Raw genomic sequence first — 7590 nt, 5'->3', positions numbered from 1 at the left:
AAGTCCCTAAGAGCACAGTTTGGGGGGCCACTGATTCTATACCAGTGATCCCCAAACTGTGCCCTTGAAGAGGTTTTGGACTTCACCTCCCAGAAGCCTTCAACCATGTTGAACAATAGTCTGGGATTCTGGGAACTGAAGTCCAAAATCCCTCAAAGGACACAGTTTGGGGACCACTGATTCTATGCCAATGGTCCCCAAACTGTGCCCTTGAAAAGGGTTTGGATTTCAGCTCCCAGATGCCTCAGCCATGTTGGCCCAGTCTGGGATTCTGGGAGATGAAGTCCAAAATCCCTTTTAAAAGAACACAGTTTGGGGACCACTGATGGGTTTAAGAGATGGTGGGAATGGGGTGAAGATCAGTGGGAGAATCACAGGACTCCTATGGAGTTTATCATTCCACAAAGGAGATTGGGAGTTTATCCGGTGAATATCCCCGGGGAAGACTGCATAATTACGCAAAATGATTTCACACAAAAGGCTTTTTTATTTGTGGTTTTTCCACTTTCTAGGGGATCCTGTCTCCCTAGCCCCAGCAAATGTGGGGACCCACTGTAATTCATATTTCCTATGCATCTGAGGAAGTAGACTAAATTCTATGAACGCTCCTGCTGCCAATTTCTTTCTTTCAATGAGTCTCAAAGGTGCTACAAGATCTCTCTATGTACTGATACTACAGACTAACACAGCTATCTTTGAATCATATTTTCATTGTTCAGCATTAACCATAATGGGAAAAGACGAATTCGGAAAAATTACAGGAGTGTTATGAATAAATACATTACATTAGTATTTAGCTTTACTGTATTGAGCTTGTATTGATCATAGGGGTTTACACTCTTAGGACTCTTTGGACCATTCTAGATGAAGTAACATACAGAAATGTAATCAATCACTGGGGCTGAGTCCATTAACAGAGCAGTAGCCGTGCTGAGCTGCCAAAAGGGATGCAAATGCCGCAGCTGCCTCCCATTTGTCAGGTGCCAAAATGATATTAGTGGATTACACTACAGTGTGCGGGTACTGTGAACTGGTGTGTATAATTGGGCCTGACAGAGCATGCATTGTGTAAAGCAAAGCAAAAGTGTACAGTATTAGCAGAAGAGCTGAAACAGAAACAAGACAGTGGAGTCATGTTTCAGGAGCTGCCAGACAATCTGGCTGAATTGCCTCCAGCGCATCACCCTGAGTGCTCTCCAGGATGCAGCAATCTGTGGCACCGTACGCATTTCGATTTCCCCTCCTTCCTGTCCACTTGGCTCCGACAATCAAGGCATCAGTAGAGAAGAGGCTAGGAGTTTTATTAAATGCTCACGTGAAAACAGGGTTAGTACCATTTGGGACTACAGTACTAACTTGGGAAGAGGGGGAGCTGGATTGATCTAAGATCAGAACTAGGAAAAGTTACTTTTTTGTATGACAGCTGTCAGAATCCCACGCTGCCTGAGGAATTTTGGAAGTTCCCATCCAGAAAAACGCCTTCTCTAAGATCATCCCAGGTCATCTTTACAATGCTTTAAAAGATTGTGGGAGTGGGGTGAAGCTCAGTAGGAGGAGAAGAGAAAGGCCCCAAGATTTTTTTTTTAAACTCCAATTTCAAAATTTTAAGTTAAAAAAATTGAAAATTTTAATTTTTAAACATGTTTTATTCTTTTAAATTTTTCTTTAAAAAACATCACATTTTAACCAAATCTTCACTGTGCATAAGTAAACACATTTAGGTTGTGCATATGATATTGTAATTTGAAGGTCTAATTTTAATGTTGCTAGTTGTTTGTCACAACTATTAGCATTGCACTCGGTGCTGTATGGGAATTACGGTTTACGAGTGACATTAGTGCAAAAAAGAACTGCTAAAGCTTCTGTATGGTGTGAAATGGGAGGAGGTCCATGGGGCGGTGACACCATGAGTTACTGCACCGTGTGACACCAACCCTAGGGATGGCAATGGGCTCTGCAGCACCACCTAGCCTGATCTGCCACAGTATGAAGCCTGTCATAAAGAGGGCTCTGCTTCTGTAATTGCTTACAGAATTATAGAATCACAGAGTCGGAAGAGACCACAAAGGCCATCCAGTCCAACCCCCTGCCATGCAGGAAATCTCAATCAAAGCATCCCCGACAGATGGCCATCCAGCCTCTGTTTAAAGACCTCTAAGGAAGGAGACTCTATCCAGAAAGTTTAATCTGACCTTGCCTACAGATATGCTTATGTGGCATACAAGGCAATATGACTAAATCCGTTTCAGCCCCACCAGACAGCTGCCTGGTGCTGACTTCAGGTAGGCAGAGCAGCTAACAGGGCAGCAGATACACCGAAGCTCAGCACCACCCTGTCCAGGAAAGATAGCCCCGGGGCTTTCTGACATTCACATTCTGGGCAGAGGTGATAAGGTGCTCAGCAAGTAGCCAAGATGAAATCACAAGGCTTGAACCCAGCCTGGTGTGTAAGCAGTTATCAGACTTCAAGCAACATGCAGAGGAAGGCTTTTACGTTAAGCTCAGGGCAAGCTTCTCCCACTGCATCTATCCTGCAGCGGCCTGCTCAATGCAGCAGAAGGCTGTAAAGGAGGGCAATTCTCTGAAACCAGGCATTTAATGCACCATAATTCAAACTGCTTTGAACCCAGGAAGATATTGAAACTACACATCTGGTCCACTACAGATCATGACATTCTCTGGATCATTGGTCCATCACAATGTAATGTACAGCTCACCCATGGCAAATCACAGAACACACATAAGGCTATTGTACATCACTGTGCAACCAAGGTTAAAACTATTTATTCACCCCTGTGCAGGCATAGCCAAAGGCCCAACTTGGGAAATCAGCATGACCCATCATCTCTGAATCCTGAGACAGATGGATTCCCTCTGGGGAGCCACCAATTTCATAGCTCATAAGCCAGGAATGTTTCTATCAGCCATAACCCAGGGCAGTCAGCTTGCTCTAGCGGCACTGTATGAGAGAGGCTGAAAACCTGGGCTATGCTGTATATCAATAGGTGTAGCTTATTTAAACATTGAAAGTGTATGGATTTTGTAAAGGCAGAGATCTTTTGCACACAGAATGAATTACAAGGAAAGCTTAACTACTTATATATTAGAACTGGATATCATGAACACAGCAGATTCACCCTCTTTGCCTTTGCCTTTACCAAATCATACAAGAAGTGTTCATGGTTGAGATTTGGTAAAAATCTGTTTAGCTTTCCTACAGTGTTCACATCTTTCCCCAAACATTTGCTTGCTCTATTCCATTCCTGCCTCAGTCTGCTTTTTAAAAAATAATAAGTCCATATGAGAAATAATCTATACTTTCAAGCACATTTTTGGATCCAAAAATGTAGAACAACTGCACTCTACATTCAGAGATGTGCAAAAACCAATGTTTCCTTGCTTATTTTTAAAAGTGTAAATTATATTGGTTAAAATGAAAACCAAACCAAATTTGACTACATCCACATTGGAAACAGGTCTTAGGTTCAGCATTTTGGACCTGGGAACTCTGTTCAATGCTGGGGCTTACATCTGGTGTATCTTGTTTTAAAAAAGAGTATGCTTTTTAGAAGTATAGGGAAAGAACTTCCTTTTTACCATTTGGTATATCTGCTAGCTGCCTTCAACACATACTTCATATGCTGCCATGGTACTGCACCATGCACCTGTTTTCTCTCTCCATTCTTATATCCCAAATATAACTTTTCTCCTGCATCATCAGCCATCACTAGTGTGAAGACCTCCTGTTCTCTAATGACTCCACCTCTAAATCTATACTTGATGCTTCTTTGGTACCACTGATGCCCATCTTTGCCTTTGTGGTGTGAGCCATGCCAGCCAGCCAGAAGGAGATGAGAATGCAAAGGCAAGATAATCAGAAACCAAAATTATGGCCATAGCTCATTTCTTGCACCTGGTCACTGCATCAGCACAATCACAGCTTGCAATAAATCCTGCAGGGGAACAAACCGAAACGTTCCCATTAATATTGAATGGCGTATTCACCCCCTGATATTCCCTTCATCACCACCTCACAAAACCACCGTGCCTCCTTTGCAAGCAAAGAGCAAACCAGGCAAGGTCACTGAGCGAAAGTGCAGTACAGCAAGGCTGCACATTAAACACAAAACAGTTGAGTACCAAGGGCAAGATAAAGGAACCCCATTATTTATCAGCTCCTCTTAAAACAGAGTAGCTAGCCAGGGCTGGTCCTAACATTAGACAGAATATGACTGCCGGTTTAAGCAGCTAATCTGGGATGTTCTCAAAGAGCAGAGTTGCTGGATATTTCTTAGATTTTGTGTTTACTGCCAGAGACAGAAAGAGGTGCTTGTGCGGTTTGTGCCAAAATAATCTGAGTGGCTTTAATGGGGTGTCAGCAGCTAGATCTCATTCATTTCTTTGAAAGGAGACAGTCTGTTGTATCTCTATTACTAGCTGGGGCAGAAGGTTAGGAAGATGAAGCTTTGTGGGACAAAGTTCTCTCCATATTTCTCCACCATGAAAATAGAATGGAGCAGTCTTACATATGCCTCTTTCAAACTGCAGTGCCACACCATTAGAAAGCAAGGTGGCAATGTGGTGGGTCTGTATTCTATCACGAAGTCTCACATCTCCTATTTCTGCAAAATTACTTTCCCCCCCAGGCATCCTTTATTTCAAGGCAGGGGAGCATGTTGTTGAATTCCAACTCCAGCAAAGCTATTGGTTGAATAGGAGAAAATAGTGGTTCATCAACAGAGAGCCAAATGTTGCTCACTCCTGCTCTGTTTTAAAGGCTGTCCAAGATTGAAAACCTGAAGATAGAAAACAGAGGCCTCAGTGTTGCCCATCATTATGATTACAGTTGCCAACTTGGGTGAGAAATACAGTATTTCTGTGTAAAAATATAACAATTATTTCTCAATTTGAATTTACATTCTTCAGAGGTTACCTCCTGATGAGAGTTCATGCCATAATTTTGAAATAGTGGCTAAAATTCTCATAGTGACTTCACACACATATAGGTTCACCTGCAGAAATCATTGGACATTTTGGCCACATTGAAGCTGAGATTGCAACAGTGGAATTGCAGATGTATTGCAATTGTGTACATGCATTGTGCATATAAGTGCATTTTGCACGAATGCCCATGCATATGCACATATGACTGGTACATTTGGAGGACTGATTCAGTAGTGTAAGGTTGTCACAGTACAATTAATACAGAAATACATGTGCAAAAAAACCCATGACCAACCTCTCTAAAGTGTTACAGCATCTATAGTCTTCTTGCTAGCATAGACTAGGAGTCAATGCATTCAACTATGCAAACTACATTCATCATTGTTCCTTTGTCCATGGTGGCTCCTTGGTTGTGACAAAGAACTCACACAATTCATTTGCTGTGAGCAGAAAGTGCCGATTTATTTATACTTATGTATTAAATTTAAGTCCATGGTATAAATGAAGGCAGAGTACATGAGATTCCAAGAACAGTCTTCCATCTTTCAAGGGCCAGACGAAGGTATAAACTGTCTGAAGCGGAACAGCAAATGTCACCTTCCCACTGCACACTACACAAGTTATTTTGCCACCAGACACATTGGCTGGCATCCAGCTAGGGACATAAGCATGCATAAGTCACACTACATATGCAGCACCAAAAAGTCACCATTCCACAATGTTATGTATTCAGTTGATAGCGGCAGTTCTGCAGACAGCATTCTCCTCTGCATCTTGCCTTTCCAAGTTGCTATTGTGTGCTGCGGTTTCACATCCTACATTGTACACATTGTGTATTGCACATTGCAAATTACACAATGGCACCTAGTCACTAGCATGTGTTGCACAAAGCTGCTTTTCTGCATGGAGGCTGCATAGCAAATGCACATGCAAGCAAAGGTAACGTATCTCCACATGTGGATATTTAAACAATGATGAAGGGATGTTGGACTGCAGTCAAAAACCCTGCAAGTGCTTTCCTCCCAGAATAAAAATATCATACAATTGAACTCAACAACTAAATATTTGCTGCTTTTTCATGATAACCAAAACCAACATAATGCTAAAACTCAAAGAGTCCCCCAAAGAAATTAATTGGTAATAGTTTCAGAACAGACAATGGTTTGACTTAGAAGAGATTGTCTTACATTTCTTATGTTTCAGAATCAAGGAAATAAGCTATGGAAAAGCACATTGCAAATTGTTACCAAACTGGTATGTAAACAGAGAGCAGGAAAAAATACTGGCAGGACTGCTGTTGCCATCTCTTGCAAATTTTATTCCAAGTCTAGCCAAGCCTGGAGCCTTCTTTTAAAGTGTAAAATCAAACAAAAACAAAAAAAGTGAGAAAAATCCCTTTCATGTCTAAAAAGCCCATTTCAAACCCCTGTGGTGATAGGAAAACTTGGCAAATATCAACGTGACAGCAGAAAGATCTGAAGGCTTTGATCCAAAAATAAATAAAGGAAGAGCATCAAGGACTTTTTTTGCCCAATTTTTATTTCAAGTTAAAATTCATGACATTAAACTTGTGCGGCTAAGAAGGGGTATGTTGATGGGCTTTTGAAGGCTTGCCACTGGCAACTCTGTTTCGTTCCTATTTTTAAGAACTGTGAAGAAAGAGGCATACAGTATACTGATTTTATATTTGTAATGAGTTAGGGAAATATGCCCCCCCCAAATCGATGGAGACAATACATAGAAGAACTACATAAAAATATGAAAGGTCAGATAACACACGGGAAGAAGAAGCTTACAAAAATGAACCCCAAATTTTGGAAAGCAAAAGGAGGGCTGCACTCGAAGCAATTGGTGGAATAAATCTCCAGCAACAGATGACATACCAATAGAACTACAGTTGGCCTTCCATATCCACAATTTTTTTATCCACGGATTCAAGCATCTACATCTTGAAAATATTTAAACTATATACATTCCAATAAGCAAATCTTGATTTTGCCATTTTATATAAGGGGCACAATTTGACTGCTCCACTATATTTAATGGGACTTGAACATCCACGGATTTTGCTATCCATGGCAAGTCCTGGAACCAAACCACAGCAGCTACGAAGGGCCCACTGTACTACAATCCACAGAGACAAGTTGACATCCCTTTAGTTTCAACTAAAATCTGCCAACAAATATGGAAGACAAAGCAGTGGCCCACTGATCGGAAGAGATTGATATACATTCCCATCCACAAAAAAGGAGACACAAAAGACTGCAGTAATCACAGAACCATTGCACTAATTTCTCAAGCAAGCAAAGTGATGCTCTAATTCTGCAGCAATGACTCCTATCATATATGGAGTGAGAAATTCCAGAGGTGCAAGGTGGATTCAAAAAAGTAAGAGGCACTAGACAAGCTAAACATACCCAAATCCCTATGGTTTCCAGACCCTTCACCATTTTGGTCTCCCTCCTCTGGATATGCTCCAGGTTTGCAACATCCTTTTTTAATTGTGGTTACCAGAACTGGACACAGTATTCCAGGTGAGGCCTGACCAAAGCAGAATAGAGTGGCACTATTACTTCCCTCAATGTAGACCCTATACCTCTATTTATGTACCCTAGAATTGCATTGGTCTTTTTAGCTGCTGCATCA

The sequence above is a fragment of the Sceloporus undulatus genome, chromosome 8 (genome assembly GCF_019175285.1).
Source record: "Sceloporus undulatus isolate JIND9_A2432 ecotype Alabama chromosome 8, SceUnd_v1.1, whole genome shotgun sequence".
Classification (NCBI taxonomy): Eukaryota; Metazoa; Chordata; class Lepidosauria; order Squamata; family Phrynosomatidae; genus Sceloporus; species Sceloporus undulatus.
Note: the sequence above shows the minus strand (reverse complement) of the source record.